Source organism: Octodon degus, unplaced genomic scaffold, assembly GCF_000260255.1.
Source record: "Octodon degus isolate 3935 unplaced genomic scaffold, OctDeg1.0 scaffold00179, whole genome shotgun sequence".
Classification (NCBI taxonomy): Eukaryota; Metazoa; Chordata; class Mammalia; order Rodentia; family Octodontidae; genus Octodon; species Octodon degus.
The window spans coordinates 2,440,896-2,452,252 of record NW_004524755.1 but is presented as its reverse complement, the minus strand read 5'-3'; positions in this window follow the sequence as shown (position 1 = coordinate 2,452,252).

Here is an 11,357-nt window from a genome sequence, read left to right as displayed (position 1 = left end):
AAAGGGGAACTGGTGACTATGTTTTAAGCTTAGGATATTTAGAAGAGCAGAGAATAAAACAGAAGCTGAAGACTCCTCCACTGGGTGACCTAGCTGCTAGCCTTGTGTTAGTGGAATTTAATTTTTTTAACAGACAACATGAGCAACACAGAAAGATTTGGTTAATAATGTTAAACTCCTGCTGTGGAAGAAGGCCCTGGGCAGGGAGGCAGAGACAGGACAGGCCTGGGGGCAGGGCACACTGTCCCTGCAGCCTCTCCTTGGCGACTGTGTGAAGAAAACGCCTAGCCTGGGAAGACCTGAGCAGCTTTGAAAGGAATAAAAGCGACATATGGCTCTACTCTTCATTATCTCACTGAAGTGCTGGCTGTGGCAGAGAGAAAAAAGCATCCACTGAGGAGCAGCGTCTCAGGCGTAGTGGGGACTGACCAGGAAATGTATCTGTGAGTGAACTACACCATGGACACCTTCCAAATAGCCATAGGTCCTGAAGTTGGCCCTGCAGCTGCCCTGCTCAGCCCCTCCTATCAAATTGAGTATAATGTCTTTCTTAAAAAGGAAGAAAACTCAATGGATATACCAACGACCAAGGTCTACAATGATCATTTCCAGTGGATGTAATGACAGCAGGATCATTTCTCTTTGAAGTTCCGCTTGCTAAACATTAACCAGAGTTAAAGAAATGCTTACATCTCTGGAGAGATCCAAATACATCAGTGTGATTTCTCCCGCCAGTATTTCTGTATTAAAATGTTTTTCCAACTGGCTTCATTTAGCTTATCTCGGTCATTATTTTCAGTCCTGTTGCCCCTTTCTCCCTTTCGTCTCCTCTTCCCCTTGCTCATCTCTCAGATTCTACCTTCCACTTTCTATCATTCACTCACTCCCTCATTTGGTGTCTTCATCTCTGTACTGGCTGATCCATTGTGTCAATTTGAGAACCTTAGAAGTTTAATGAAGAAACTGAGCAAGAGCCAGGGTCCTCACTTGTTAACATCCTCATCCTGTGCAAGAGCAGGGCAGGAGATGGTATATGTTCTGCCCCGACCCTGGGGTGGCAACCTGCGTACAATAGAAGGGTGGAAAAGGGCTTGTGACCCTCCCTTCCACTCTTGTTGCTTTCACTGTCTTCTGTTGCCTTGGGGGGCTGCCTTGAGCCAGCTGATCAGAGACCAAAATCTCCACAGACTTAGGGCAAAATACACCTTTCCTTACACAATCGGGGGCAAGGGCCAACAGGATAGCTCAGCAGAGCAGGGGTAGTTTTTTCTCAGTATCCAAGACAGTCACTTTTCTCATCACTGAGAGTCAGTGTCCAAAGCCCACAATTTAAAGAAGAAAAGTGTACTTTGGCTCATGTTTTCTATGTATGGTAGGCTGGGTCCAAGGAAGGAAGGCACCACACAGAGCGTCACAGCAGAGGAAAGGCTGCTTATGTAATATCCACCAGAGAGCAGGAGGAAGAGAGGGAAAGATGGAGAGAGGAGACACACAACCTGCTAGGTCGTGCTGCAAAGATTCTTCTGCCAGCCACACTCCACCTCCTGACAGCAACTTAGCTAGAGGGGCCCCACAGCCGGGGCCTCACAAAGCACTGCATGTGACTGCGTAATGGTCTTGGGGGACATCCAGAGAAGAACCGCAACATTTGGCATCTCATAGGAGTGACAGCATTCTGAGTCTAGCTTATTTCACCTAGTCACCTTCCTACAAGTGGCACCGTCTCAGTCTTTCTTAAGGCTGAGAAATATTCCCTTGTGCATCTCTACCATATTTCTTCTATCCATTTGTCCTCTGATCAACTTCTAGGCTGCTTCCAGCGCTCAGCTATTGCGAATTCAATTACAAACGTGGCCTGTATGCACCGCGGCTGGGTGCTGTCTTGACTCCTTCTGCCACCTGTTTTACGAAGTCCTTTTCTTGCAAGCTATCACTCCTACCTCCTACTTATATCTACTTATTTCCTAAAATATTTCTACATTTAACACAATTAACGTAATGTTTCATATCCTCTCACTAGAGGATCTATAACATTGCTCATGGTATGGTTGGATCACTTTATTCTTCACAGAAGTCCACAAATCTTTAGTTTTAGGCCACGAACCCAGCTCACATAGAGCAACACTTTCCCACTCTCAGGCCTTGCTGCGTACTAGCCACGTCAGTTATCTAACGATTGCGGCAATTTTGTGGCCTTGGTGGCATCACTTTCACTTAATTGTCTGGAAACTAAAGTTCATAATGTTTCTTGCTATTGTGCTTCCTAATACTTCCCAAAGCAGGAAGCTGCAGAGTCCAGGGCTGGTGCAGAGTCTTACCCTCGCAATGGGCCACCTGGAAACATTAGTGGTGGTCTTGCTCATTGATGGCTGTTACAGTCCTCTGGACAAGAGCGTGCTCTTCCGGATAAGGCAGCTCATGGAGCACGACGTTCTGTAGGGCTAGGTGCTGTTCAAAGAAATAGAAACTCGGTTCAGGGAGGATACTAGATGTAAATGTAGCAGACAGGACACGGAAGCAACAGCTCCAGAAGGTAAGTGGTCCTGAAGCTGCTGAGCAGCTTGCACTGAGGTGGAGGATGGGGGCAGGAAAAGGTTCAAATATCTGAGCTGCAAGGAGGCTCACTAGAGGACATAGAGAAGCTACTGCCAGCGGTTTTCTGTGCTTGCCGATGGTCTCAGCTTCTCATCTTGTCCTTACCATCACTCCCAAGAGGAGAAATCCTTACTTCCTTTGACAAGAATAAAGCTGAGGTTCTGCTAGTATTCAGAGTACCACTGTGCTGGAGGGCATCCGATGAAAGCATATCAATTATTTTATATTTCATAACAAAATTTTGGCTAAATATTTAAGGACTGAAAGGCAGAAAGAACTGAGATAGCAGAGGCAGGACTGCAGAAAGCATGTTTAACACTCTCAGGCTTGGGGAATAATCGGAACTTGTGGCTCAGAGGAGGAATCCCCCAGGGCTGAAGCCCTGCCTCTAAGAGAAGCACTGAGAGATCCATGCTGATCCAGGACCTCGAGCTCTAGGGGCAGCGAGCAGCCAGGCGGTGCCCTTCCCAGGAGCCGCTGCTGCGAGTGGTGGGTAAACTGCAACCTGGAACCACTGTGGCAAAGAGTATAAGCTGTGCATCCCGGGCTCGGAAGCTTTGTGAGCTGACGTCGATTGGGTGGTCACCACGCAGGAAACAAAAGCCTTCTTCATCGAGGTGTCTGATGTCCCCTAAAGGTCTCCTAACAGGGAGAATGAGCCCAGGAAACAGCTGACCGTCCCTGCCCCAGGATGCAGGCCAAGTACAGCAGCTGGGAGCTGGGCAGCAAGGGGCTGATAACGGATGGACGGAAGGGGCAGTCACCATGCCTTCCTCTCTTCTCACTCTCTGCTGTCCTAGATGACCATCTCGGTTTGGTTATACTCTTCATATTTCAAATTCGCACAGCCCCATCCCTCATGGTTACGCATGGATGGTGGCCCTTCCTCCTTCCCTTACAGAACGAAGCCCTCAGAGAAGAAGGCGGCGCCCTACCCACTGACCTAGCCGCAGGATGCTGTGCACGGCAGGGGCTCTGTCTCCTGTCAGTGCGTGCTCCGCAGCCACCCCGCTGCTAGTGCCTGAGACCCCGGGCTCACTCGCGCGTTCCCGCACACCAGCCCCTGCAGCCGTGCCCTCCTAGCCAGGTGCTTCCCGTGTTTCCTGAGCCCACAAGGCTGCTTTGAAAAAAGTCACTGTAGCCGCATCTTCTAAGCTCTTGTGAACACCTGCCTCTTTAACTTCGCTGTTTGTTAGACAATTTAATGTGTTTCATGCTAGAACTCTAATCCTTCCCCGCGACGTAATCCTTCCCCACGACGTACAAGCTCTTCCTCTCGGCCCTTCCCAGATCGACTCCTGAATTCCACCCCAGCACTGACATCCCAAGGGTAACACAGACACACACAGCTTGGCTCAGTGTTCACCCCTGCGTAATACAGACGCTGCCCTCTCAGTACCTGGCGAAGGAAAGCGCAGCAAAGTGCCTCACCAGGCTCTGGAATAGAGGACAAAGTCATCAGGAAACGTGGCTAACTCCACGATTTGATCGCACCCTGAAATACCAGTGTGAGATATATTTTTCAGGGAACAAGCAGTGTAGGTGTATTTATTTCTCACAGTTGAGGCCATGAATATGAGGCTTTTCATAGCACCTAGGATTTGGCAATTCAGTAACTTTAAATTCCTGCCATGACTACAAATCTTCTGCTCGAGTATCAACTTACATGAAGCAGTAGTGTGCTCCCTGTCCCTGTGCTTGATATTTCATTGATCAATAAATAGTAGGTAAATTAATTAAATAAATGAATTGAGTGAATGGCAAGTCTCAATGTAAAGGAGTTGTCTTCAAATTCTATCATCTACTTACAACTACTATTAATGCAAGCATTTATACTTAGGCAGATGACCTCCATAATGGAGAGACAAGTGGAAATTTGTAGAACGTTTATAATTCAAGATAAAAAAAAGGCAAAGAAGGAAGAGAAATAATAAGAGGTAAGATAACTGTAGCCCTTGTCAGCAATAGCTGACCACAGTACCTCTCACAGAATTATTTTCTCAGTCATTGTGAAAGTTTATTTAAGACCATGAAAATTCCATTTTGTGGTTGTGTAAGTATTGGAGAACAGATGGAAAGAAAACCAGCTTCGTGTTTCTGAATTACTGAGGCAAGGGAATATCCACTATCTTTTCCCTAACCCAAATGATACCAGGGGCTGAACACTCTGAAAAGGGAGAAATCAATAAAAGAAGCTTCATCTTTCAGGGCTATTAATTATTCATAGAAAGTATTGCTTTGAAGACCCGCCGACTCGAGGGGTTCATGAACTTCTGCTGGACAAGGGCAACTTTGGAGAGGAGAATGCTGCAGTAAGTGATCATTAGCTGTTAATCCCATGTATATCCCAAATAAAATTCCCCGTTTATCTCTGAAAACTGCAAAAGGAATTGAAAAACACCAATGCATCTGTTGATCAAATCTCTGCACTTCAACTTCAAAACAGACCCCCAACTTCCTGACTGATCCTAATTTCATTGTCCAAGTTAACTCTCCATGATTTACAATGTCTTCAAGACAATGTGGCCCTTGTCCTCTTCAATACTCCCCAACACTGACCAACTCTACACATGTAGGAAAACAGCCCTTTCTGGTACCCATTGGACTGTGTAAAGCAGCCATATGGCTTTAATGGCTGGAAGTAGGATAACTATGTTTTTAGCAAATGGAGCCTCCTTTGAAGAAGGGAAGTGCTGGGCAATTATACTGATACGTTGTCTCCAGGGTCTGGGTGAAAGCCCTGGGAAGGGTGCAATTCAACTTGTCTCCCTTTGCTTCCTGGTCTTTCTAGTTACAGAAGCAAAAGTCAGCTTTTTACACCTTCAAGGACTATTGACTCTGACCACCATCCTCCTCCTCCACTGGCGTCTCATATCTATGGCCAGATGGTTCCAGAAGCACCTCCAGTTCTGAAATCACCCTTCCTGTCCCCTGACCAATATCTCTTCCCAGTGAGGCTCTCTCCACCAATAACAAGACGGAAGTGAGTGAGGGAGTGTATTTTCATTACAGTACTCCTGAGTGTCATGCAAAATATTTTCTGCCATAATTTTCCTCATAAAAGGATGGCCACTTAACCTGCACTCTCTTTTCTCTGATTTATTCTAAACAACATACATTAACATTTAAAAATAGAATTTAAACAGGTGCCCAGTAACCAAATGACAAACGTTAAGTGTGAAATTTGAAAGTTAGGAAAGTGAGTCACATATGGTCACCTTTTTTTTTTTTTTTCTTCGTCTTCTTTTTTTAACATCCGCCTGCACTGGACTGTTAAGTGGCCTCATCACTGTCAAACCAAGCAAGACTTGTAAAACTTGGGGAATGGGTATTCAAAGACAACATTTGCTTGGTGCCTTTAATGATTTCTGTAATTAGTCCTTTAAACAGATTGCCCTGTGCTCCAAAGCAGGGGACGCAGGGAGATGAGCTGAGAAAACCATTTCCTGAAGGTACTTTAGAGCTAATTGTGGAAAATGAAGCTTGTGTGTGTGTGCAGGGTTTGCTGGGTCATATTTCACTGCGTAGAGTTGGACCTGGAAAGCAACATTCTCCAGGAATTTATAATGTGGACATAGCTGGGAGCACAACTCTTTTGTTTGACACCAGTGTGAAAAAGATCTTTGGTGGCTCACAAAACACATATTAAGTGGCTGAAATCTGCCAACAGAATTCAGAAACTAGAAGAAGGAAACACACTTGGCTAGGGTGACTTGAGGAAGAGTCAGACCCAGGAGATCTCTGACTCTGTCTTCATTGAACGGGAAGGTTATACTTTTGGCTCATAAATGTGCTTTGAGCAACTAATTCAACTTCTACTTCAAAGACAAAAGTAGAAGTTCTCAGAGACTGTTAGAAAGGGACTGGACTGCTTTCCGTAATTCACGACTCCCTCACTAGCTAACGCTTTCTGCGCAATTGCCTTTATGTCAGCAAGGCTCAACTGCTCTTAGAAAAAGGTTGTTTAATAAAAAAGATTGGTCGCTTCTCACCAATACTTTTGCCACTCTTTTGTGAGGGTTGCACCCGTAACTCAAAAGCTCTTAAAAGTTAGGAGGATTTAAAAGTTTGTGCAAACATACATGAACTCAATTTGCAGGTAATGATAAACGATGGTTACTGTGTCCTGGCACACCGACCACACGCACGTGCACAGGTCCAGCCCTGCTAATTGTCCTAATTTATTAAATGCTCATCTACCTGAGTAGGGAGACCTTACTGCTTAGCCAGTGGAGGACCAGAGCACGTAAGAGAGGCGCTCGCTCGAGGCCATGGAGTTAATAAAGGAAGAGCTAAGATTCAAACCTAGACAATCTGACTGTAGAACGATGCTCAGCATGTAAATACTCCCTCCCTCGTGTCCCTCAGAATCCCCTTTTCCATTTGTAACCAAACATATGGAACACATGGATTTATTTCATGGCCCTTAACTTCACCGTGGTGCTCTCAGTAAATCTTGATGGGCAGCCAGATGAGGGAGAAGCATATTAACATTGGAGGTGGTGGTGAGGCTGGCCTGATTTCCGTACTTGGAAGAAGGAAGCATGTTGCTTTGAAAGGCATGAAAAGTCATTAATATACTGATAGCTTAAAGACTTCCCCTGTGCTATCCCAATGAACTCAGTGGCCTGAAGATCTGACTAGGCCAAGGTAGTGGTGGTAGACGAGTTAGAGCTTTAAACCTAGCGGGTCCACAATGTCCCTTGGTGACATCTGCTTTTTCATATTAAAACCCAAACATTCCCCAGCATCAACCACCTCAGACTGTTCCACCTAGACTTCTCAACCCAGGCAACTAAAGAAGAAGGATTTCAGAGGCACAGCAGTAGTGGCTATAAGTCTGGGGCCAGTTCTTTTCCTTACAAGCCAGTCACCCTCTCTTGTGATCACCGGACATTCAGTACATTTCTAACAGAGCAAATCTAAGTACTGTTTGTGAAAGAAAGCAAAATCAACCAATTGTACCACAATGTGTGTGTTCATCACGGCATCTGGTCTTCAGGCCCCGGTCCTGCATGAAATATGGGCATCCAGAACCAGCCAGTGGGCCCCTGAGACAGAAAAAATGGTTTGGGGAGGCCTGTCCTATCCATTCTGAGAGCCATGTGGCAGGAGACATTAGGAATCTCAGCAGCGCTAATCCTGGTTGCCGAAGCGTGCTCACTGAGGTAGGGGACAAGTCTATCTGTCACCACTGAGCGAGGAAAGCCATCAGCAGAATGCTAAGTAGCATCTTAGCAGCGCTGATTGATTTGCAGAGATGGCACCAATGTGACCTCCTCTGTCAAAGTCAATGTTTTCTTGGCCCTCTAAATTTCAGAAAAATACAAATGTAAGTGAAAAAATAATGACAATGGCTCTCTAGTATGAGAACCATTTTTTCAGCAATTATTAATGCCTGCCAAGTCTCCAGCACCCTGCTAGAAGCTGACAATGACATAAAAATCATCTGAGACATGAATCCTCTTCTCTGCAATATTAATTATCGTAAAGTTGAAAAAAATCATATGTCATCAGAAGTCACGATGCTGCCAGTTTCCTCTGCCATTTACGTTTTCCTTTTCAAACAATAAAAACAAAAACAGATGAATGCCAGGTTACGGTGCCACCTATCCCTGTAATTCCAACAGCAGGATGGCAAGCTTGAAGCCACCCTGAGCAACTGAGCAAGGCCCTGATTCAAAATAAATTTTAAAAGAAAGGGCTGGAAGTGCAGCTCAGCCCAGAAAATGTACCTAGCAATGTATGAGGCTCTGGGTTCAATCCTCACCAGCATATTCATATGCACACACACACATACGCACATGCACACGTGCACATATACACACATGTGTACAATGCACACATGTATACACAAACATGCATGCACACACAAATAAGTAAACTTAAGTGTGGCTGTGTGCTGTCTTCTCTTCATCTAGAATAGCCTGCTCTGCATCTTTGTTGAAGAACCCTCCTGTTTAGCCCAAAGTCCGGCTTGGCACCCACCTCAAGGATCTGAGCCTTCACGACTCCTCCCACTCATGAACCCTTATCACTTCCTTTCCCCACTGGTCACATCCTTGTAATTCAAGGCATCATCTGGGTGTGTGTCCAGCTCTCCTTCTCAGCTCTCCTCCTGGTCCTGAGGCTCATAGAGATCTGGGCTATTCTTTAGTCACCTCTGGGTAGCGCAGACCAAGGCAGGAGTTGAGGTTCCCGGGCCTGAACAGCTTTATTTTAATTTATGCTCCACAGGTGGATTAGCTACAGCCAAGGCTTGGACACATCCAGGGTGCCTGATTCCTCTTTGTGGCTCCAGCGCCAAGCACAATCCCCGACACAAGCAGGTGCTCAGGTCAGGGTGGTGGACTGAATTATCTAATTGCATCTGTTTTATTGTTCCTTTTGGGTTAATCATAGTGACACCAAGATGGAGCGCTAACTCAAACATCTTCTATTCTCTTCTTGATAATTTCTGACCCCCAATAGCCATAGCCACTCTGGTGCGTTCCAGAGTTTAAACTTGGCATGTAGGAATATTTTCTTTTGAACGGGGACATTATAAAATCTTAATAGTATATCAATAACTTGTTTTGCTGTTGTTGTTGTTGTTGTTAGGTATTTGGCACAGGACCTCACTAAGCAGCTCGGACTCATAGTGATCCTTCTACTTTCAGCCTCCCCAGTGCTGGGATTATAGGCACGCATCATCATGCTCAAACTCAGTGACCAGCTTAGCACACCCAGGGGAGGGGTCAGTGAGGCATGTGGTGCCAGGGATCCAACCCCAGTCCTTGCATTTACCTAAGCAGACACTTAGTCTGCTGAGCTATCTCACCAGCTCTTAGATCAATAACTTTTAATAAATAAGTTAAAACTTAAAAACAGACAGGATTTATTCCAAAAATATGACAAAGTAATGAATTTTATTTATTTTTCATAATTTTAAAGGGACTCCCTGCATCTTCCTGCATATGTCCAAATTCAGTTTAGAGAAAAACATCTCAAGAAATTAGCTAGTCTGTCAGTGACCAAATTCCCAAGCAGTTGGTGGACATTTGCCCCCTCAAAGTTAACATACTCAGAATAGAACTTCTTATTTCCTCCCCTAAACAGCTCTCTCTCCTGGTTAGAGTTGAGAGCTGAGGTTTAAAGAACAGTAAGATGCTACTGCATAGTCAAGGACGCACCAAGACAGAATCCTAGCTTGTCATTATCCCCTCTTCCCCATGAGAGGCCTAGGGGAAGTAGCCCAAAGAATAATAACCTAGCACGAATTAGGATACCACTTGATTAATATCTGAGTCAGGATCCAATAGCCCAGGGAAATGTCTCAGAGTTTCAAGCTGTACCGCCTGGGCTGAATCCCACAGTGAGCCATCCATTACTTTTTTATTATTTAAACTGTGACTTTAACAGTGGCCCATTCAATCTTCCTTGCATGATAGGAAATGAAAGAGAGGGATGGTTAGGCAGCTCTGCAGAGAAAGCCTTGGTCTAATTTACCTCCTCATCTCTGGACCCACATGAGTTGGAAAGAAGAGAACCATGCCTGGGCCTGGTTCTCACAGACACGGTCTACCTGGTTCACTTGTCAGTGGGCCAAGAGAGAAAATCCTGGCAGCAGGCATCTCTGGCTACAAAAGACACTGATTCTGCAGAGTAGTAAAACTTAGCCCAGTGAAATGTCCTAGTCTCAGACACATCATATTAAAAACTGACTCCAGCCTAAGGGGAGTAGGCAGAAGTGGGCCCAGCAGGAAAGGAGCAGACACACATTACCTCTCATTACCATCTGGCTTCTTGATAAAAGGAAGCCATTCAAGCTCCAAATCGCCACAGCCAAGCCACCTTTAGGTCACGTCTTCTGTGTGTGTGTGTGTGTGTGTGTGTGTGTGTGTGTGTGTGTGACAGCTCAGGGTGGGGAATGCAACCGGTGGCTAGTGGTAGAGCTGTAGGAGGCTGCTAATCAGCCTGCAGTGCACAGGACAGCTGTCCCCAACAAAGAATGGCAATCAGAAAAAGTGCCTGCCTGCCAAGCGCGAGGCCCAGAGTTTGATCCTTGGTACCTCAAAAAAAGAAACAATTGAAAAAACAAAGAGTGACATGGACTCAAATAGGAATAACACTGAGCTTGAGAACCCTGCCCGGGAGGGGACAACCGGTGAGTGCTCTGCTTACTGAGCAAAAAGAAAAACCTTGTCATTTATGCTTATCATCCCATGTAATTCTGATAGAAATCCCACAAGAAACCAGAAGCCCTATTTTGAGAAAAGGATTAGAAACCAGGAGATGCGGACAATGAGTTCAAGGTTAGCGGCCTGGAAGGAAGCAGACTGTGATGAGAACCACATTTTCTGATTCGCCCTCACGCTCTCCCCCACCACATCCCTATTCACGCAGGCCGCTGCTCTCTTTCACAGTGCCGTTGCCAGTGGTGTGATCCAGCTGTCTGGCTGCAGGTCTTTGGGTAGCCCAGCCCCAAGCCATTTTCACTAGTTTAGGTTTGCCCTTTCCTCGGCCAGAGCCTCGTGGCAAGTGCCACTGGGGAACAGGGCTACCTGCTCATGATGGGCAGAACACATGGAAGCATATTCAGTCCTGTTTTTAAACTCAACATTTTATTCATATCGCTTGGTGCACTTGTAGTATATTCTTGAGTGTATTTACTAGTCACACTCTTCCAGAAAGAGAAAGAGCTCCAGGAAGGCAAAAGTCACACTGACTGACTTCACTCCTGTCCTTTGAATGGCCCAGTCTCGGTCACTGTTCACACCACT